This window comes from Macrobrachium rosenbergii, chromosome 6 (assembly GCF_040412425.1).
Source record: "Macrobrachium rosenbergii isolate ZJJX-2024 chromosome 6, ASM4041242v1, whole genome shotgun sequence".
NCBI classification, from domain to species: domain Eukaryota; kingdom Metazoa; phylum Arthropoda; class Malacostraca; order Decapoda; family Palaemonidae; genus Macrobrachium; species Macrobrachium rosenbergii.
Window position 1 is genome coordinate 9,809,635 of NC_089746.1, and position 23,593 is coordinate 9,833,227.

A 23,593-nucleotide genomic window follows, 5' to 3' on the forward strand; every position below is an offset into this window, starting at 1 on the left:
GGAGCAGTTTGATTGCAATTTGTGTTGTGCAGCCCTTCCTGATAAGCAATATTAAATTGCAGTTTTTAGTGTTATAGTTCTGATGAGCAGTACAAAAGGCAATTTTCAGTTTTGCAAAGCTGCAAGGTGAAAAAAATTAGAGATAACACAACTTGAAAAAACCTATAGGAATTGAATCATGTGCTACACATTTATTCCTAATTACCTGGCAATGTTATGAGTTTTGTAAATGCACACCACGCAGAAACTAATCAGGCCTGGTGGTCCACGTGTACGGTGAAGGCGACGTTAGTCCGACCTTCTGCCCTGCTGGGGGAGGAAGAACGGGGTAGGAGGACATTAGCTTTGCACGTCTCTGACCATTTACCCGACTCAATCATTTACATTAAATGGTGTTGGGCAGTAAGACAAATTAATAGACATTTGGGTCCCTTGTCTGCTTTTGGGAGATTGTGTGTGTCTCTTGCTGTAATTCATTGTTCTTGTTGTAACAAAGACTGAAGGATAACTTTTGATTTTAAATAAAAGTTAAATTAATTTGCTTGTTTAGTTAACTTTTAAAATTTTCTTGTTTGATTTAGTTGTGAAATTGCTGTAGGCACCAAATTAAGCACTTAATATTTAAAATGTGAAAGACGAATAGTTTGAAAATTTAGTACTATTATTTAAGAATTATGTATTCATGAGCGATACCAAGAAGATAATTTTCTTGAAAATTATGAATCAGGTCAATTAAATGCACTTGTGCAAATTAAATGAATTTGGAAGCTAAAGGGGTGTTTAAAGTATGAAATTTCATAGTGTGCAAAAGTAGTAAGCATAAATTAAAAAAAGGTGTGCTATCTAACATTAAAAATCAGCATGTGAATGGCAGTTTTACAATTTACAAGAGCACGAATTTCTAGTGCTAGGGGAAATGTAAGTTCTCGTTCAGCTATGATTTCGTGTTCACACAAAATTCAGGTTGAATGAAAATTAAAATTAGCTAAAATACAGCAATTATTTTAAAGACAGTAAATAAACCAATAACTAATTGCATTCAAAATTAAAAACTGTCCCTGTAACTGTCTACAAGTTACTTACAATTGATCGAGAAAATTCTACAAACAATATTTTAATGCATTATATCAAGTTATGGGAAAAGTTCATTAAACCGTCAAATTTGGTAATTTCATATTTAAAAAATTGTGCCATTTTATCATTCTGGCATAAGGTTTTGCCTCAACCAAATTTCGTACCTGAGTACTGATTTGTCAAGGGACAGACTTTGTAGAAAAGTTTATCTCTCAATTTATTTTTTCTTATGAATACCTCTGCAGATAATGATGATAAAGGGTTTCTACTAATATTTACAAGTTAATTAGCCTTTACAACTTTTCAAATGTATAAATCTGACAGCTACATACAGTACATAAGATCACAGTGGCTAATAGTACGCCCGAGAACGTATATATTGTGGTTAGTGCTGTTGTTTATGGTTTCCCATTTTCTTTGACAAGATCGGAACGAGAAATACTTGCTTAGGAAACCTCAAGGAAAACGAAGTCAAAATGTATGGGTAAACTCATAGAATTACGCATGTTATATACCACAGAGAATGGGACCTGTGTAATTTTGGCCATTTTCTATTAAAAATTTTTTGGACATTCTGGTAAAACTCTAGGTGTATTTCACGCCATGTTTCAAGAGACTACCCGTAAATATCTTGTAAGGTAAAAAGCCATGAGTGAACTTGAGCAAAGGCTAGTTTTTCCGCTAACCTTACAAAACATCATGGAACCCCCTTGTGCATAACACGTTTTCTTTGGCTGACTTTGGTTTTTAGCAGTGACAAAATGGGAATACATGGAAAAGCATGGTGGAAAGACTAATCTGGCCAGCTGAGAGAAAAACATGAATTGGTCTTGAAAACTGTTAGCTGACAGAATGCCCCTTGCTGAGAACAAACCCTCCTCTGTTCATGGCTCCAAAGTGGTAATTTTTTTATGTATATATTTCAGAGGAACATTTGAGAATTAATGTGGTTGGTTGAATAAAATGCTGTTGGGTTATCTTGTTTTTTTATTCTCCATATATTAATTACTTTTAATAAACAAGACTTGAAAACTTCAAGAACTCTTACACAATGTCCTAGATTTCTTTTTGAAACGCAATAGTAGTAGGGTTTGAAGGTGTAACAGGAGGAAAACATCACAGTTGCACTATGAAACAATTGTTAAGAGTTTTTACACTCACTGTTCTCCAATGAGTTACACTCATAAGTTATCGATACACTTTTCGTCCCTAATTAAAATATCACCAGGATGTAAGATGGAAGAAAAAGATTACGTACGGAAGTACAAAAAAGGAATGCAAGGGGTTGCAGCTAGGGGCCGAAGGGACGCGGCAAAGAACATTCAGTGCACGGCATGAGGTACATGACGGAACTGGCCCTCTATGGATTACAATACGGGGTGTGAAACTTCATGGGGAGGTAAAACTAATAGCAGGTATACCATCTTTTGGCTCTGGGAACATCGTCAATTACTTTTATAAATGATACATGTAACTACAAAATTTTATTAATACATTTGAATAAAAATATAAATTATCCCTATCATTCGTAAGATTCAGAATAAATTTTGTCATTCCACGATCAGGTGCAAGTCATGTTGTATCAGGCACTGACAGGCTTACTTTTTTTAGTCTTTAGATATTGTTGATAATTACTTGATGCTTCTAATTAATGTGATTTGTTACTATCTGCACCAAAATATATGGAAAATAGATTAAAGTTTTACAAGAGTATGCAAAACCCATTTTGAAATGTTGACTTCAACAATGACTTTTTTTTTTTTTTTTTTACTTACGAACATATTTTTTCATACTGTCTGAACTCGGTGACACTAATACCAGACATACATATTTGACTTAGAAATTTGGGTAATTAAAATTTCATTCGGTATACCTAGTAATTATATGAAATGCGATGATGCTATCCGGGCAATTCATCAACAAATCTTCAAACTGTTGACTAATTGAAAGTAGCATTTTCGTCAGAAACAAATAAAATACAATATATACAACAGCAGTACCCTGAAATACTAATCTTTTTATAATGACACTTTCACTTCAATTATTTTTGCTAAATTAATTTTTTTTTAAATTACAAGCTTTCCATAATATTCCTTTTAAATTTACTTTTCATATGGTATTAGTTTCCTACTTGGGTACTTGACACACTTGTTGCTGTATGAAGAGTTAAATAATATTCTTAAGTTTCCATTTACAAATCAAATTGCAGACTAGTAGCCTACTGGAGGCTTACTAAAGCACAAAGCAATGAACCAACACCAATTACATTGTACCAGTTATGATAATATAATTGGGTAGCCTCAAAAGAAAAGTATATCTAGCTGGTGCGAGTAAATTTAACATCGATCTAGGCAAAGGAATTAGTTCTCTGACCAGCAATGTCACCTGTAACACAACATAGCATATAAATGTTTTATCACCTAGTTAATGGCTTAACCATATATTAGCAACAGTATTGGATAACAGGATTTTTTTTCTTCTGGAAAAATGTGTTCTAAGATATAAAGGTGTATAAATTTTAACCACTAAAATATATCTGATAGTCAACTATTTCAGATATTCAACACTGCAAAATTACAAACTACGCAACCTCCTCTTGAGCTGCTTGAGCAGCTTTACGAGTAGGTTGAACAAATTTTACAGTAGACTTAAAATCAGTGTCCAATACTTAAAAAGTTTTTACACTCACTGTTCTCCAATGAGTTACACTCATAAGTTATCGATACACTTTTCGTCCCTAATTAAAATATCACCAGGATGTGACCCAATAACCTATGTCTGTGGTTTTCTATCTATCAAATGATATTATCAAACCACCTACACCTGGATACAACGGCTTCCCATAAGCCCTTGATTCAACACTCTTATTGTCTGTTGACAAGCCTGTGAAAGATTCGGTACCATTTGTACCAATAGGCACTGCATAAACATCACGCATGAATCTCGCCTAAATTTTGATAGAAAAATTTTATAAAATTAACTGATACAACACAGAGCCCTGTAATTCATCTTAAATTCTACCTCATTCAAAATTGTATAAAACTATTTACTTGGTGACAATGAACGACCAAGCACTTTGCTTAAAGGAGTCTTGATAACACCAAAGATGCACTCCCAAAAGCATCTTGAAGCAATGAATCTTGGCCAATGACATTACAGCACCATAGCCGTAATAATATAATTATGGTAGCCGCAATGGAAGGTACCACAATATCTGGCTGGTGCGTGTAAAAGTTGCCTTCTTACGACGAATGGTGAGGTAAAAAACATTCGTCTCAGACTATGGAAGGCAGGGATTCTCCGAACAGCAACATCACCTGTAACAACAACATAGAAAGCAGCTGTTTAATTCTTATATTACCTGCTTAACTGCTTAGCCAAATACAGTATTAACAACACTATTGAATATGATTTTTACCTCATGGGAAAATGTACAGTATTCTAAAATATAAAAAAATAAGGTGTACTATAACAAATTTTTGAAGTACTACTGTAACACGTATTCATCCTAAGTGCACAAACCAAAACCCTTTATGAAGGAGTATTCCTCAGCGCAAGCTCTTCCTGGTGGTATAAGTGCGTGAGTGGGGGAAATTCTCATCTGCTATCATAAAGCACTTTTTCTTTCAGCATCAGGGTTGCTCAGGTGGAATTATGGTATGAGGCTGTAGGGTGTATACCTAAGAAAAATATATAATACTTCAGAAATTTCACATTTGCTCTTACAGAATAAAAGCCATTGCCTTTTATGTGGGAAACTCACTCCTTAGGTGGGAAACAGTTCTCAACTGACTTACAAGCTGAATCTTCACCAGGAAATGCCAAGCGCATGGTCATGACCATCAGCAGAGGAACATTAACTCCTGTAACCTCCTATAAAATCTGCCATAGGGATGCAAGATTCATAAGGACCTGAGCCAGAATATGTATCTAAACTCTCTCTCTCTATGAAAACTTTGCAAAATCACTCTACCTACATCATGTCCTTATGGCACTTTCTCTGGTTAACTGTTGCCTTGCAAAGGAAGGATGAGTGGAAAATGGGTGAGAGTCCTCACTTATTTAACCTTGAGCCTTATACAGCACTTGAGTACCTCAGGCAAGATGCTTTTTTTGTCTGGAAGGAGCTTAGAGACTGCACTATCTACTGAGCAGTCACCTAAGGTTCTAAGGAGAAGGGTCCAAGGACTTGTAGGCAACATCCCACTAGGTAAAGGTCATCTGTCATTTTTGCTAGACACCTGCTGAAAAGCTCTCCGGATGGCTAGATACAGCCTGGCTACATGAACTCTTGCCCAGACTGGATAAACCAACCTCCCCACAAGACGAACTCTTGCCCAGACTGGATAAACCAACCTCCCCACAAGACCAACTTAATGTCACCTCAATCACTTCATAAGAGCAAGAAAGGGTCTTTTGAATACCACCGCTTTGTGCTTGCTGGCACTATAAGACGACCTGAACCAGCAAACACAAGACCTGTACACTTTGGCCTACGAAACTTTACTAGATGGTGTCGCAGATATTGCACTAGGCATAAAGGTACCTCATCTAACTCCCTATTAACATGTTCGTGGAGGCAGGGGGCCAAAAGATTTTAGTCACTCGTCAAAAACTCACGAGTTCTTAGTTTTGCCAGAAATTCATGAAGGAGAACAAGAGCCATATAAGATACAAAAGGCTACCATGAGGTTAAGCCTTGCAAAACAAGATGAGATCTTTATGTAATGCCCCTCCCTAGTGCTCTACAGTGCTTCATTTACGCATTAAAATCTGTCACAAATTTACAGTTAACAAGATATTTACCAATGAATATTGATACCCATTAACTTTTTCTAAGTTCTTTACGTTTCAAAGTTAACCTGAGTTAGCCTTCTAATCGTTTTTATGTCCTGGTGCAATGTAGGTAAGGATGGCTAGCATATTCTGAATGTCTTTTATTTTCATCTGGAAAAGTAGGTACACTGACAATGCTGAAACCTGACTGATACTTTGCTCTAAATTTCACCAAGTAGGATTTTGGAATTCAAGCTTTGCTTGAAAGAACTGGCTGCATTTCTTGTGGCTCCTTCGCTGCAGACATGTAACTGTTATTCCCTAGATTAAATTATTTAGACTGTAATTACTTTTATTCAGGAGCATCAATGCTTAATAATAAAAGGCACAAACGTGTGGTATTGTAACCATTCAAGTGGAAATTAATTCTTAAAATGAAGATGCGTATGTCATTATTTGGTTCCTGGTGTGGAAATTGCTACTGTCTGCTAATCAATGGTAGAGTACATGTTGAGCCCACCATACAGTAATTAATTGTCTCAAGGTTTCTTCAAAAACTAGAGTATTGGTTGAGCTTTCGTTTAAAGGTGACTGAATGTGCTTTTGCTAATCAAGTACCTATTGGTGGCCAAAGCACTGCTGTTGACGCAGACAAATCTCATTTTGGTAGGTGTCAATTCAAGTGAGGAAGACCTCTCATTCATATTCAGGTGTTTTGGGTGACAGAGGTATCTCAAGGTTTTTATTCTTCCCCTTATAGAGTCATCGCTTGTAAGTGTGATTCTGCCACTTGATGCATGCTGGCTAATTGGGTACTTATCCAGAGATGCACACAACTAATAAACTTTTTAGGAAGAGGTAAGGCTGGATTAAATGGTCTCTCCCTTAACACTATACACTATATACACAAGTACATTTTTATTACCAAATTTCCAGAGGAAGAGCTCATGCACCATGTTTTTTTTTTTTTACCAGTCTGACATCCAGTAGCATTTAACTCTGAAACCAAACAAGAGTGTCAGAAGACATTCATACTCATGATACCTCAGCAAGTTTCAATACTGATTAGAGTGTGGTATGTCAAAAATTTTCGAAATGGCACAATGCACCATGTCGGGTCAAGAGGTAAGGTGAAGGGCGAAGTCGTGCAATAACGAACAACCTATTGCAGGGGGGCCAAAAAAAAAACTGAGAAAAATACAGCCTATGGGCAACCAATTGATCACAAAGCACGGAAAATGGCCACATTTGGACAATTGCAATTGATTGCAATCCAGCCATAATGCAGGGGGACAAAAAAGGCCTGAATAGTAACTCAACCCCAAAAGGGACATTAATACTGATGGTTTTAAATAATGTGGTTATTTATCACCTTTTCTATAACTCATTCTTTCTGCAGGATGACTTCCCTTTGGAGCCCTCTCGGATCTATTCAAGTCTGTTGATTCCGTTCGTAAATGTATTCAGCTGAAGATTCCAAGGTGGGAAAAGTTACAAATTCTTTACACTAAGCATTGCATGCAAGGTTTAAAGCTATGACCAGGTGTCAGTTCTGTAATGAAAAGATTGTGTCAGGTACATTGACCTATGATATGTTGGATCCTTGTATACAATAAGAGCCAAGTATTTAACCATTTTAACATTACATAAATTTCCTTGAGAACAGAATGTGTACTACACTCATACTGAGTTTACCTCAATTCGTGTCCTTGTCGTCGAGCTCCTAAAAAGGGATCCACAGACACTACACTGCATGAAACGTATTGTACTTAACTTAAATAAATGGTAGACACTAGAATGGTCCTACATTTATTTAAACTGGATAAAAACTATTAGAAAAAAACTTAAACAAAACAAACTCAAGTAAAGAAAGTACAAACGTAAGTGAGGAAATAATCTATTTAAATCATAACCTTTACTTTGTAATAATTAAATTATAAATCAGCATTTAAAAATCTTAAGACGACACGGTAAATATACTATACAAATCATTTGCGCAAAAAAGAAGGGATCGCCATGGGCTCCCCTCTGTCCCTAGTTTTAGTCAATATTTGTATGTGATAGGGAAACCACACCCTTCTTGTGGGTCAGGTATGTTGAAGACATCTTTGCAATTATCAGAGGGACAGAAAAAAATTTAACTGAATTAGTAGAAATAGCAAATGACATCCTACCATCAATAAAATTTACCGTAGAAGTAGAAACTGACTCCAAGTTGCCTTTCTTAGAGGTATTAATCTTCAGAGATTCGAGTAGGCAAAAGTTTTAATTCACAGTGTAAAGGACGACAACTCTGAAAACTATATACATTTTTACTCTTTTCATAATAATAATATCAAAAGTAATGTAATAATGAACTTCGCATTACGAGCATTCAAGATTTGTGATCCAAATTATATTAATGACGAAATACATCACATTGGGGCAACTTTCAGAAGCCTTAGGTAACCGTCCCACTTCATTTAAAAGGCTATCTCACGTGCCCGAAGACTTATTATTGCCCTAAGGATAACAATAGAAGAAAACCGAATAGATTTTTATCCTTACCTTTTAACCCTAACATAGATAACATATGCTGATATGTAAATAATAGCCAGGATAATACTAAAATTGTTTTCAAATACACAAACACGATAAGAAATAACCAGTACGCCTCCTGCTCATCATCAGAGACTAAAGCCTTGGTTACCTGTATGGCAACGTAAAGATGCACAAGAATGGAAACCCCTTCCACCCCTCATCAGCCAGACACCCATCCCCACATATGGACTAGCCGATACAGCCTGCACTCTTCAACGGAGTTCCTTGAAGAAATCCAAGACTCCCCAGGGACAGGTACTATCACCTCCTTGGACATAGAATCCTGTTGACGAGACCACTGATATCATCATGGACTGTGTCGACAGGGACTCCTCCACACCCCTGCTGAACATCCCAGAAGTATCTCTACTGGCCCACCTTGAGATATGTACAAAGAAGGCCCCTTCCTCCACTCATAAAGATCAGATGTTCCAACAGAAGGATGGTATTGCGATGGGTTCCCCCCTCAGTGTCCTGTTCGCGAACTTCTACATGGGCACGGTGGAGGAGAGTCTTCTCCCATATAAGAAGACCCCGCAAATACGCAAGATACATCGACGACATTTTTGTGTAAGCAGACCACGAAGAACAGGTTGAAACTGTCTGGCTCATGTTCCAGCAGTGCAGTTCGCTGAATTATACCGTCAAATTTAGCAACAACGGACAGCTCCCCTTCCTCAACGTCCTTGTCTCCAAGACCCACGATGGCCTAAGAACTTCAGTCTACACAAAGCAGACAAACTTAGGTTTGGGCCTGAATGGTGACAGCAAGTGCCCTGCGAGGTTCAAAAACACCATGGTCAAGGCCTATGTTAGGAGGGCCCTCAACCATTGTTCATCCTGGCAGGACACTCGCCAAGAGCTTGACTGTGTCACCTGTAAGGGTGTCAAATCGCCTCTCCTTTCTTGTGTTTCTCTCTTCATACGTACATTAATCACGTCATATATGTTACTTGTTGATATTTCAGATTCTTTATGTATCTCATTGTATGCATCACTGTACGGCCTGTCCACCGATGTATATACTTGCCTTTTACATAGCCTGTTAACAAACACAACCTTCGTATGGATGCAGCCTCAGGTTGCCTGCTACCTTTCCGCCTGCTTTCTGCATTATAAACACCTGTCGAGAATAATAAAGGATCAGTCTTTCACTTCTGACATTTCTTGAACCTCACACTGGTGACCCTGGAAAAGGGGGAGGCAGCGTGGTTTTGGCCCAGCCATTAACGGACTAAATACGGCCACACCCTACCTTCAGAGAGCCTTTAGCGGACTAACTACGGCACATAGTTTAGGCCTCTGATAGCTCCCTCCCTGGCAGAAACCATGCTATTAACGGGCTGAATAGGGTGTACCCAAAAAGGGCAATTTTGGCACTTCGTTCGACCACTCAAACAATCAGCACCATTAACGGACTCAATACAGCGCATTTGCCCGCGTTTTGGTGCGTGAGTAGTAAAGATGTTGGAAGCTGAATCTCAGTGCGAACCTGCGAGCATCGTCTGTACACCTCTCTCGCCAACAAAGCCAGACGTGGTCAAACTTCCCCCATTTTCGCAGCAGAACACGGCATCATGGTTCCTGTGCGCAGACGCGCACTTTCGTGTGGGGTGCATCTCAGACGATGCTATCAAATCCGAAACCACCATGATGGAGCTCCTAGAAGAGGTGTTCAACAGAATCTTCCCCTGGCTCAACGCACAACCGGACAAGGTCACATATGCGGCCTTGAAAGATAAACTGATGCAATCTTACTCCATGCCCATGACCGAGAGAGCGCAGCGAGCACTCTATCTGTTATCCCAGCCCCTTGGAGAAGCATCACCCAGGAAGCCCGGGACGAACTACGGGGGTTGGTAACACTGCCAGGCCGCGACAAAAACGCGAGTTGAAGAATGGTAGATTTAACAAAAGCAATCTTCCTTTGGCGCCTCCCGCAGGAAGTTAGGCACCAGATAAGGGATCATAGACGCCTTAATCGACGACGCCCAGGAACTATACGAGGCCACCAAGGCCTTGAAAAATGCCGCCGCCCTCGCAGCTGCCGCCCTGGGAGCCTGCAGCCTGACGGAGGAAAACGACGACGATGACAGAGACATCAACGCTGTTTACAGAAAGACGACACCACTCAGGGAATACAGGACATGGTCAAACCCGGCATGGTGCTTCTTCCACAGAAAGTTCGGAACAAACGCCAGAAACTGCAGGCCTCCCTGTTCTTTCACAAAAAATGACAAAAGCGGCCACAAGTAACAGACGTGGCTGCAAATCCAACGCCCCCTGGCCAGAAGATTTCTTCATCAGAAATGAAATTTCCAAACAGCGCCTGCTGGTAGATACAGGAGCAATGCAGTCGGTCTTCCCGCCATCCAGGGAAGGTTTAGAAAAAATACCTGACTCAACACCCGCCCTCATAGCAGCAAACTGAACTCCCATCCACACGTATGGCACAACGACCCGGACTATCTCAATTCTGGGACCCAGATATCACTGGCCTTTCGTCATTGCGGATGTAAAGTTCCCCCTGCTGGGCGCAGATTTCCTAGGACACCACGGACTTCTAGTCGACGTTGCAAGACAATGCCTCCTCGACACAGGAACCTGCACTCCTGTCAGCTCTCCACCGGACCTGGAATGCCCATCATCTGCTCCACAGCCCCCAACGGCTACACGTCCCTCCTACAGGAGTTCTTTGACGTATTCAAACCAGAGCTATGCGAGTCACCTGGGGCTTCAGCAAAGCACGGCATCTTCCATCACATCACCACGACGGGCCAACCAACCCATGCCAAGTTCCGACGACTGTCCCCACAGATGTTACAAGACACAAAACGGGCCTTCGCAGAGATGGAACGGATGGGTGTCTGCAAAAAAGCATTAAGCCGGTGGGCTTCTCCCCTCCACATGGTAAGAAATCCGATGGTTAATGGAGGCCCTGCGGAGACTATCGGCGTTTGAATTTACTAACAACGCCAGACCATTACCCCCTCCCTAACATGCAAGACCTGACGGGTGCCCTCCATGGAGTGAAGATTTTCTCCAAGTTGGACCCGCTGAAGTCATACTTCCAAGTCCCTGTGCATTCTGACGACGTCCCAAAGACCGCCATCATCACGCCCTTCGGGAGCTACACATTTTCCTGTTCCACCTTCGGTCTCAGGAACCCAAGTGCCACATTCCAGCGCCTGATGGACACCACCTTGGGGGATCTGCCTTTCTGCATCTGCTACGTCAACGACATTCTCATCTTCTCCAGGTCCCCAGAGGAACACCTTCGCCATGTCTGCACCGTCCTGAAAAGTCTGCAGGACAGTGGACTAGTCGCCAGGTTTGACAAGTGCATTTTCAGGAAAGAAAAAGTAGACTTCCCCGGCCACGAGATCTCCCCAGCAGGAGTGAGCCCCACGACCTCTAAAGTAAAAGCTGTAGAAAACTTCCTGAAACCACAAACCATCAAGGACCTTCAGGAATTTCTTGGGATGGTAAACTACTACCGATGTTTCATCCCAGATGTCGCCTGCACTGTGTACCCCCTGACGTCAATCCTGATGGGCAAACCAAAAACACTGACATGGGAGGCTCAGCAGCAGCAGGCATTCATTGTAACAAAGAGAGCCCTCGCCAGTGCCACTATCTTAACTCACCACAACCCCACTGCTGCCCTCAGGTTGACAACGGACACCAGCAGACAGAGAGCTGCTGGCCGTGAGACACTTCAAGTATCTGCTGGAGGGGACCGAATTCACAATCCTGACAGATGACAAACCCTTGGTGCACGCATTTGCAAAGCCGGGAGATGCATGGTGTGCAAGGCAACAGCGGCACCTGACCGCCATCTCTGAATTCGGGTGCACCATCAACTACATCCCTGGCAGGAAAAACCCAGTAGCCGATGCCCTGTCGAGGGTAGAAATCAATTCCCTTCACCTCAGCACTGACTTCGAAGACCTGGCAAGAGAACAAGCAGCAGACCCAGAGACGGCAGACTACAGGACGGCAGTGACGGCTCTTAAGTGGGAAGATGTACCCTTAGCAAGCTCAAACACAACTCTCCTCTGCGACACCAGCACAGGCCGCCCACGCCCCCTGGTGCCCGCTTCGAGGAGAAAGCAGGTGTTCGACATAGTTCACGGTCTCTCCCATCCATCAGGGTGCACAACGGCGCACCTCATGACTAGCAAGTTTGTCTGGCATGGCATCAACAAGGACGTTCACCAGTGGGCAAGGAGCTGCATCCCGTGCCAGGCGAGCAAAACGTCCTGGCACACAGAGTCTGGGGTCGGCGACTTCCCCCAGCCTTGTCAGCGTTTCGGCCACATCCACATCGACCTCGTCGGGCCCCTTCCGCAATCGGGAGGAGCCAGATACCTCCTGACGATCATAGACCGCTCCACCTGCTGGCCCGAGGACACCCCCATGAAGGAGGCATCAACAGCGTCATGCGCAGAGGCCCTCCTCTCCAGTGGGATCAGCTGTTTCAGAGTGCCAGACAGCATCACTACGGGCAGGGGTCCAGCCTTCCTGTCAGAGATCTGGGTCTCCTTGGCACACCTGATGGGTACAACTCTACACAGCACAACGGCCTACAACCTCACAGGGAACGGCATGGTCGAGAGGGTGCACTGCTCTATTTAGGCAGCTCTCATGGCACGCTGCACCGACGAGAGGTGGAAGGAACAGCTGCCCTGGGTCCTGCTGGGTCTCCACACCGCACCGAAGGCAAATGGCGACGCCTCCCCTGCTGAGAAAGTCTACGGGGAGACATTGGCTATCCCCGGAGAATTCTTCCAGCCATCAGCCGATGGCGCCGACACCCCACTCCCAAGGTTGAGGGAACTCGCACAGAAGTTCATGCCCTGCCATAAGACCTTCACGACAGAACCACCACCTACAGCCCGCCCGCCTTACACTCCTGCGCCTACGTCTTCACCAGGGTGAACGCCCATCAGCCGCCCTTAACCAGGCCCTACAGGGGGCCCCATCAAGTCATCAGGCAGGCTGAAGCTGGCATTCCTGTTGGACAGCGAAGTGCACGAGGAAGAAGGCAGGCCCCCCAAGAGTTCCTCCTCAGTACTTCCCCGCAGACACATCCGCTCCCCCACCAAAGCGGGGTCTGGGGCAGCCCAGGAAACACATCGAGCCAACCCCAGATGTAGGTTCTACCCACACTCAATTCTCCAGGAGCAGGCCCCGACTGCCTCAGCGTCTGCGTGATTAATGTTAATTCAATAATTTGTAATGGTGTCAAATCGCCTCTCCTTTCTTGTGTTTCTCTCTTCATATGTACATTAATCACGTCATATATGTTACTTGTTGATATTTCTGATTATTTATGTATGTCGTTGTATGCATCATTGTATGGCCTGTCCGCCGATATATATACTTGCCTTTTACATATTCTGTAACGCATTATATATATCTTTTTATGCCTGTTAACAAACACAACCTTTGTATGGACGCAGCAGTGGGCCTCAGGTCGCCCGCTACCTTTCTGTCCGCTTTCTGTATTATAAACACCTGTCAGGAATAATAAAGGATCAGTCTTTTACTTCTGACATTTCTTGAACCTCACACACCCAGATGCTTGTGAATAATGGGTACTTGAATCGATAAATCAACAAGGAAGTCCGTACAGCGCTGGATTGGTGGTACAACGAAAATGAGACACCACAGCCCCACCCCAGGAGAAAATCAAGCTGTTTTATATGGCAAAAATGCACTCCTGATACTGTGAGGACAAAGATGTAATGAAGAAAATTATTATGGAGAATGTGACCCCTACAGGAGCCGACAAAGAACTCGAACTCATCATCTACTAACAGAATCAACGTACCAGGGACCTAATCATGAAAAACAATCTGACCCCGCCAGCAAGAGATCCCTTGAAGCAGACGAATATAGTCTACCAATTTTCATGAATTGTCTGTGGATGTCCCTGATCTTATATTGGAACGATTACCATGAAGCTGTGCAAGAGAATTTCATGCCATGCGCAGGAAGGAGCTATTAGGAACCACACCAGGAAGCCATCTCCTGTGATGGTATTATCAAAAACACCAGGATAATAGGGAGGGGCCCCTGACCAGCAGTGCCTACGACTGCAAGAGGCACTCCTTATTCAACAAGAGAAGCCCTCATTGAATACAACGCAGGAAGTGCTCTCCCTCCTCACCAACTTAAGAAGAAATATACCAGGACATGTCAATAATACCAGACTGAGTGACACCCCCGGCCCAACAATACCTGAGGAGACGAGTAACCCAGCAGCCAAAGACTATTCGAGCCGCTGTGACGTCACGCAACGAATACCTGATGAGACGGGCAACCCAGCAGCCAAAGAAAATTCGAGCCGCTGTAACATCACCCAACGTCACACACCACCCAGACTTGGGTGTTTTTTGGGGTGAAAAGGACTTTTCCTTAAAACTGAGAAAAATGCAACCTATTGGCAACCAATTGATCACAATGGATGGAAAATGGCTACATTTGAACAACTGACTGTAATCCGGCCATATAGCAGGGTGGCCAAAAAACAGTCGAAGAATAAGCTATATCCTTGGGTGTTTTTTGGGGGTGAAAAGGACTTTTCCTTAAAACCGAGAAAAATGCAGCATATTGGCAACCAACTGATCATAATGAATGGGAAACAGCCACATTTGGACAAGTGACTGCAATCTGGCAATATTGCAGGGGGACGACAAAAAAAAAAAAAAAAAAAAAAAAAAACCTTGGGTGTTTTTCGGTGGTAAAACGGACTTTTCCTTAAAACTGAGAAAAATGCAGCCTATTGGCAACCAACTGATCTCAATGCATGGAAAATGGCCACATTATGACAAATGACTGCAATCCGACCTTATTGCAGGGACAAAAAAGGCCTGAATAGTACGGCTAGCTTTGGGTGTTTTTTGGGGGTGTGAAAAGGACTTTTCCTTAAAACTGAGAAAAATGCAGCCTACTGGCAACCAATTGATAACAATGCATGGAAAATGGCCACATCTGGACAACTGATTGCAATCAGACCATATTGCAGGGGGCAAAAAAGGCCTGAATAGTAATAGCCTTAGGTGTTTTTTGGGGGTGAAACGGAATTTCCTCAAAACTGAGAAAAATGCAACCTACGGACAACCAATTGATCACAATGCATGGAAAATGGCCACATTATGACAACTGACTGCAATCTGGCCATATTGCATGGGGGCCAAAAAACGGGAGTTTTTTGGGGGTGAAATGGATTTTCCTTAAAACTGAGAAAAATGCAACATATGGCAACCAATTGATCACAATGCATGGAAAATGGCCACATTATGACAGCTGATTGCAACCAGCCATATTGCAGGGGACTTTCTCAGCCTACTGGCAACCAATTGATCACAATACATGGAAAATGACCACATTTGGACAACTGACTGCAATCTGGCCATATTGCTGGGGTGGGGGCCAAAAAACGGTCGATTGCCTTGGGTGTTTTTTTGGGGGTGAAACAGACTTTTTCTTAAAACTGAGAATGCCTATAGGCAATGAATTGATCACAATGCATGGGAAATGGCCAAATTTGGACAACTGACTGCATTCTGGCCATACTGCATGGGGCTAAAAACCGCCAAATTGTAAGCCAGGTTGGGGGGGCGGGGGCAAGCTGACCCAACATCTAAGCTTTGGTTAGGTGTCATAAGACTGGGTTGCAATCCTGTTAACTATTTGAATTTACAGAGCACTATGCTTGCTAGGGGGTGGGAGTGTCTGCCAGTTAGGGGTACCTCTGATTAGCTTAGATGTGGTCTGGTTAGGTTGTAACCCTTTAATCAATTTCAATTTACAGTGTCTAGGCTATGTTAGGAGGTTGAGTTCAAGGCAGAGCAGAGCTCCCCATGGGCCAGGTAAGGACCTCGAACCAGATGTTAGGTATGAATGCATACCTAAATTTCATCCATTTCTTGATTTCCCCTAATAGAAAAATCTGTTTTCCCACTTTGGTACCCCATAATTGCAGGATATAAAGGAGGCCCATTTCCTCTAAAACTACTATGCTGTCACAATAAACGTCAGACAATTTCGAAATACTTACTAAAACACAAGAAAATCATATTTTCAACTTCGGTATGTAATTATGGTGTAAAGTAAAATTTACCCCTAGCACCAAGTTGGCAATCTTCGCCTAACTTTGTTTTAAAAAACAGTTCTGTTGTAGCACAGGCTATGCACAGAGAATGTAGGCTAATATCCTTTGGACTTAATCTACAGAACGCAGTCAATAATTGAAATATATCTTATATTCTAGCTGATACAAACTTATGTATGTTATGGATAGTCTTAACTTGACTCCTCATTTAAGTGAATACTGACTAGGCTACTTAATGTGGAAAATTATATATCTGCAGCAATAAATAGCCGTATAACTGCAAGATACTGGTAACATTACTGGTGGCCTGGCGTCAAAAAATGCTAAAAAAAAATCGTTCCTGTAACAGCACCCTGGTGGGTCTATGTTCAGCACTATGCCAGGGCCTAATCGAAATTACTATCACAAATCACCTATACTCCTTAAGTGATCTAGTATAGGCTTCATCCTTCACTATGGGTCGTCTTCATGACTAACAAACATGGCTTACATCGATATTGGCCTACTTTGCATAATTCACTGGACGACCTAGCATTAAAAACAGAATGGATTACCTCTTCGGCAACTTGTGGAACAGAAGATTCTTGGATGATTTTCCTTAATTAGGACGGCTGCAGACGGTAATAATCGAGATTTTCACTCAAAAATCGAAGACAACACTTAGGAACCTTCGGCGCGATAGAAATCAAGGACGACTGACACCAGGTAACAGCAGTACTATACAATGGCTTTAAGGGCCCCATACACTGAACGATTGCATAAACGATTGTCTGTATCGTTCGCAAAAACATTGTGTATGGGCGTGTCTGAATGCAAAATTGGGCGAAGTTTCGTGGTCTGAACGATCTCGGCGGGAATCTGTCATGCCCAGGTTGTTGGCTTGCGACTCATGTCTGTCATACACAGGTCGTGCAATGTGTGTGTTTGTCTGCCGATATTTTAAGTATCTCAGCAACCCTTGACGTGTAAAGACGTATTGTGTAGGCCTAGACTACCACAGAATGAATTCTACATTTGCGGATAGGGAATTTCGGGTGGAATTCATATAGTTCGTTTTATTTATTTATTATTTGTTTTGCAGGGAAGCCGTAATTGTTTTGTATTTCATTTATATAAGTTCAAGACAAATGTTTAAATGCATCTTATTGAAACACTTTCTAATGTTATTTTTGTATTATTTTCTGGGTTCATTAGAACTCAATATGACGTTAATAGACCTACACTCAGTTACTCTTTTGAAGACGACTTCAGGTTCTCATGTTTTGATTAAATTTTGGTAATTCTAAGCTGTAGTTCCGCGGTGAGCTAGGCTATGGCAATTGACGTTTTCCCATGTTATTTTACTTGCTTTACAAGAATTTAAAGTAATATTTTGTCGGCCGGTTGTAACTAAACTGTAATTTACCTTTGAAGACTAAATGACGGGGTAGACATAAGCCGGCATTCCGTGGCGAACCCCCACCCACCTCCATAGCTAATGCGGCAAAATTGTAACCAGGTAAACACCCCTAAAAATACCAACCTATCGTACCCTAGTGGCTTTACTGGTTACAATTTTGCCGTATTAGCTATGGACAGGGGTGGGGGGTTCGCCGCGGAATACCAGCTTAGATCTACCCCGTCGTGTAGTCTTCAAAGGTCAATTACAGTTTAGTTACAGCCGGCCGACAAAATATTACTTTAAATTCTTGTAAAGCAAGTAAAATAACATACGAAAACGTCAACTGCCTTAGTCTAGCTCACCGCGGAACTACGGCTTAGAATTACCGAAATTTTTGGTGTAAGTTATTTAATAAATATTCAGCTTATATAACAGTATTAATAAACAAAATTTTTGTAAACGTTATGATTTTTAATGACCTGTGAGAAGAGGGTCTAAATTACCCAATTCATTTGTATTCCCATAAGCTACACATTTCGCCAAACCTTTACAATTCAATTCAGTGTTCTCTGTGAGATTTGTTCAATAATAATTTATACAACTAATAACTAAAACACCTCGTTCAATAGACGGTGCATAGTTTATATAGGTCTTTTTCAATTAACGTTGACTTTCAAAGTTCCTGTTAATTGAAAAGTAGGCCTAGTTGAGAGTAATCACTTGGCGTACTGCACTGTATTGTATAATACCAGACTCACCTTCATATAATCTGGCTGTAAAATTTCCATAATGGCTTTGCAAGTCTCGGGAATTATTTTGCCAAGAGATTGAGCAGATATAAATGTCGAAAGCTTCAAGCCCTCATAGGGGCGACCAGTGGTGAGGTACCTCAGTGTAGCCAGTAGTCTTTCATGATATGTAAATAGATTTACGCATAGGTGTATCTTTCTTTTCGATAATTTTAAGTTTCCTCGTCAATTCGTAAATAATTAAACCAGTCTCCTGGTTCTAGAGCAAGTTCCTTAAGTAAAGCATTGTGAGAAAGTTCATTTCTCTTAGTCAACCACTGTTTCACCCATTTCCTTTTCTTTCTTTTAGGGTTTTTCTAATTCTGCTTCAACGTAGGCGGCAGCGACAGCTCCTATAACGCAATGGCGCACGTCTCTTCTAGAGATGATTCCACGTCTTCCAGAGACAAAATCTTTATTCAGACTGAAATCGGTGCAGAGATCGTTCATACTGTTTGAATAGTGTGTGTGTGTGTGTGTGTGTGTGTGTGTGTGTGTGTGTGTGTGTGTGTGTGTGTGTGTGTGTGTGTGTGTGTGGATAATGACAATCGTTGAGTGTATGGGGTCCCTTAGACTTTATTGGTGGTGTTACCTCCTTCAGCAACATTGACTTCCACTATCGTCAAGCACCGTCGATATTACTGTTCAAAATCTGTAATATTCTCATTTTTATCATCAGAATAAAAATGATGAAGTGTTAATGAGCAACGCTGTTCAAGGTGTGGAGTTTTTTTTTTTTTTATGAGACGAGAACGCCACTTCTACACCCGATCACGAAGTTATGGCAAATTTCCTTATCGAAATTAAAATTTCCACGTTCCGGCAACACTGTTCTGCTAAGTCCTCATCTCGGGCCACCGAATCAATATACAGTAACTTTTAATTTGTGTTTTCACGATCGGGAGCTAACTATGCCGACTAATTAAATTAAACAAAAAAAATCACTAGTTCTAAAATTAGTTCATAAAATACTTGAGATGAACTAGCTGCTTTTGGGGAAGGCAGGAGTTGCACAGATTAAATATTGTGTTAAGTCATAATCCTCTCTCCATTGACTTGACATACCCCTTCTGATGGCTTTTGAGGAGATTACCAGAAAGCATTTGACAACGTCCACCGACCATTATTATGGTCTTGCGTCTCTATGATATGCCAGTCAAATAAGCCTAAAACTACGGTACTATTTAAGCCAACGACTAAAAGCCTACCTGCTTGGGTATTGTGAAAATTGAAGGACTTAGGGCGTACTATACTTACAAAATAAAAAGAGATAATGACACGGACAGTTCCCTCTAATCCGTCTAAGGAATTAGATCTTTTAACTGCTTATAAAAGAATGCAAAACGAAAACTTTTTTTCTGTTCCTGCTATCTTGAGGCAAGGAAGATCCTTTCACGGTTACAACTCCCAAGAAGAAGGGGGAGTCATCTACAAACCCACACTTTCAAGAGATAACACCAAAAGCATACCACGAAATCCAATGACTGCAAGATAAGAACCCGTTCTAATTAGGCAATTTTGGAGTGTGTTCCTAGATATCAATGGGTTTGTAAGCAACCTACGTCTAGATTAATGAACAAACTTGTTTGACAAGAGAAACAACAGATATCATTAACAGCTAAAGCATGAATTACAATGCATCACCAACATTTTACATCCTGATTGAATTATTGACCCTTTCGTAACTCTAAACTGTACTGATAGGGACTTTGTCAGTACTTACTATTATTACTGTAAGTCAATCAATTACTTAATTGGTTGGCAATATCCTGTTTCAAGTTAGGTGGGGTTGGTGGGGGCCGGGTTTGCTAGTTAAGGACCTAGCACTCAACTCTGGTATGGTTAAGTTGGGTTGCAACCTTATAAATAATTTAAATTTACAGTTCCCTAGCTTAGGTTAGGAGGGTGGGTTCAGGGCAGAGCAGAGCTCTTCCAGGCCAAGTAAGGACCCAGAACCTGTTAGGTTAGAACACACACTTAAATTTTATAAATTTCTTGTTTTCCTCTAATACAAAAATCCATTTTCCCATTTTGGTCCCCCACAATTGAAGGATATAAGGGAGGCCCTTTCCTCTAAAACTACTAATTTTCTATCATAATAAACGTCCGACACATTCAAAACAAAATACCCACTAAAACAAGAAAATCATATTTTTAACTTTGGTACATGATTATACTGTACAGTAAATATTTACCCCAAGCACTATGTTGGCAATCTTTTATAGGCTAAAAAGTAACCTACTCTTTACTTTGTTGCAAAAAAAACTCTGTTTTGGCCTAGGCTAGGGATATAGCATGTAGGATAAAGTCAGCTGGCCCAAATCTCCATAAAGTTGACAATAACTGATATACAAAAATCATATTCTTGTAGATAAAGTTGTGTGTGTGATGAAAAGTATTAACTTTACTATTCTAAATAAATACTGACTACCTACAAGTAGAAAAACGTATCTGGGGCAAAAACTTGCTGTATAACACCATGAAATTGGTGCCATTACTGATGGCACATAGTCAGAAGATGCTAATAAAAAGAAAACCGTCCAAGTAACAGCACCTGTTGGGTTTAAGCAATATGCTAGGGCCTAATGGGGATTACTGTCATAAATCACCTATACTCCTCAAGTGATCTCGGATAGGTCTAACCTTGAATTACAATACCTCACCCTTCCCTATGGGTTATGCTCATGGCTGACGGACACTTGGCCTACATCGATGTTACCCACTTTGCATAATGCATAGGACTACCTAGCATTAAAAATAAAACGGCTCACCTCTTCGGCAACTTAAGCATGAGGAACTGAAGATTCTTTGATGATATCCTTCAGTTCGTAGGGCTGCAGAGGTAATAATCGAGAGATTCACTTAAAAATCGAAGACAACATTTAGGAATTTTCGTCGCCATAGATCTTAGACGACTGACACCAGGTGACAGCACACTAGCTTTTGACCTCAATCTCACAGGTGGTACCAAAAAGTATAGAGAAGTGAAGAGAAGATACTCGTGCCTCCCCTTTGTAACTGCGGGCGACGGTGGCGCCTCTACCGGCGGGCGCGAAATTGGAGTTGGAAGATGTCAACAACATGACAGGGACACAGTTCTGTGCTTGCAGTTAATTGCCGTAAGTCAAGAAAGAGAAGGCCTGAGTTATCATTTTTTCGATTCCCCAAAGACAAGGAAATGTGACTGATATGTTTTCAGTTACATTTTATCAAAAACTAAGTTCACACTAACGAAATTATGAGATATGTTGATGGTTATTCTCTCGTTGTTCCTTTGACCTAAGAATATACTGTACTCGAAACTCTCTGCTTTGGTTGTTTCATTCACCAAGTTTTGTCTAGACACTACAATGGTTACTGAGTGTTGTTGTAGCGAAGCAGGCATTCTCTTACTGCTCAAGCTATTTCATATAGTAGTTTTTGTTTGTTTAACTGGGTTTCTCCGGAAACTCTCAGGGTCATAATCGCTTAGATTTCTTCTTTCTTGATTCTTTTTTGGGTAGTCTTCTTTCTTGATTCTTCTTTCTTGTCTCTTCTTTCGTTGTCTTCTTTCTTGCATTGTTAATTATTCTTCTTCTGCTCCTGCTGTCACACAAACTTTCCTGTAAAAATTGAGCACTGGTAGTGTAGTGTGGTATGAGGAGAAATGTGCTAAGTAAAAGTTTGTATAAATTATTTAATTATTATATATTAATTAATTAATTGATTTGGTTGATGTAAAACCCTTTCACAAACTGTCAAATGCTCATGATGAGGAATATATTGTTTGTTAATTTAAGAGTACACAGACTTTGTTGAGAAGATGGACGAATTGTTCAGCTGTTTCCATAGTGGAACTCGTACCAGTAATGCAAAAATGCGACATGCCATGAGTCTGAAATCAGGTCACAATGAATTTCTAGTTAACTGCCCCACATGGTTGGATGGTATCAAATCACTTGGTTCACGAAAGCTGCCTTGCCTCTCTGGATGGCAGATGGCAATCAAAGGCCTGTTACAGTTGTGGGATGAGTTACATTCAAAGTACAGTACAAGCTGTCTTACCTATTAACCAACAGTCTCAATCAAGATTGTCTGGAGAATTTATTTTCACTAATTCGGGTGAAAGGTGGGCACAGGGACAACCCAGATGCATGTCAGCTCAGGAGTGTATTCCGCCAAGTCATGGTGGATGCTATTATGGTTCCAAGTGCTGGTGCTAACTGCCAAGAAGACATTGATACCCTCTTGGTAACTCTAAACAATATAGGGACTTCAGGTTTTGTAAATCTGCAGTGAATGTCACACATTCTTCTCTGCCAATTCCTGTATCAGTACAGTCAGTAATGACCCTCCCTGGAATGCAATGTGTTAGCTTATATCACAGGTTTCATTGTGCGTAAGATTTGTTTCAAGGTTTGTAGAGAATGCAGGACAAAGCTTCAAAGTACTCTTGATCCACACAACCCTGTTCATGTTTTCCATCCCAAGAAGACTTATGGTAACACACTAAGAGAGGAGCTAATTGTGCCAAGTACAGCCCTTTACGACATGATTACTCAGATAGAAAACCAGTATAGAAAGATGGTTTCTGACATTTACTACATAAGCAGAGTTCACTACTGACTTGTGACGGGCTTGGAGGAGAAGATGCAGGGAAAGTTTTTAGCTTGTTCTGTGCGCAACTGCAGGTTCATTGTCAACCTCTTTATACGCATCCGCCTTCATCACACTCTAAAAGATGCAAACAAAAGTCTTTTGGTTACAGGTCGAAAGAACCGAAAACTCATGAAGTTTAGTCATCTGTAATACTGAAAATGTATACTTGCAGTGTAGGGTCCAGATGTACTAAACATACTTGAGATGTCTTAAGTTACATTGGTGTTTGTATCC

General features: G+C 41.3%; 1 long non-coding RNA gene across 1 annotated transcript; it reads right to left on the minus strand.

Moving 5' to 3' along the window:
• Positions 1-2,309: 2,309 nt before the first annotated feature.
• On the minus strand, positions 2,310-21,759 carry LOC136839181 (uncharacterized). The gene is made up of 2 exons (XR_010853244.1): positions 21,493-21,759; positions 2,310-4,391 (listed from the first exon to the last, which is right to left on the minus strand). It is a non-coding gene; the product is annotated as an uncharacterized lncRNA (long non-coding RNA).
• Between the last annotated feature and the right edge of the window lie 1,834 nt (positions 21,760-23,593).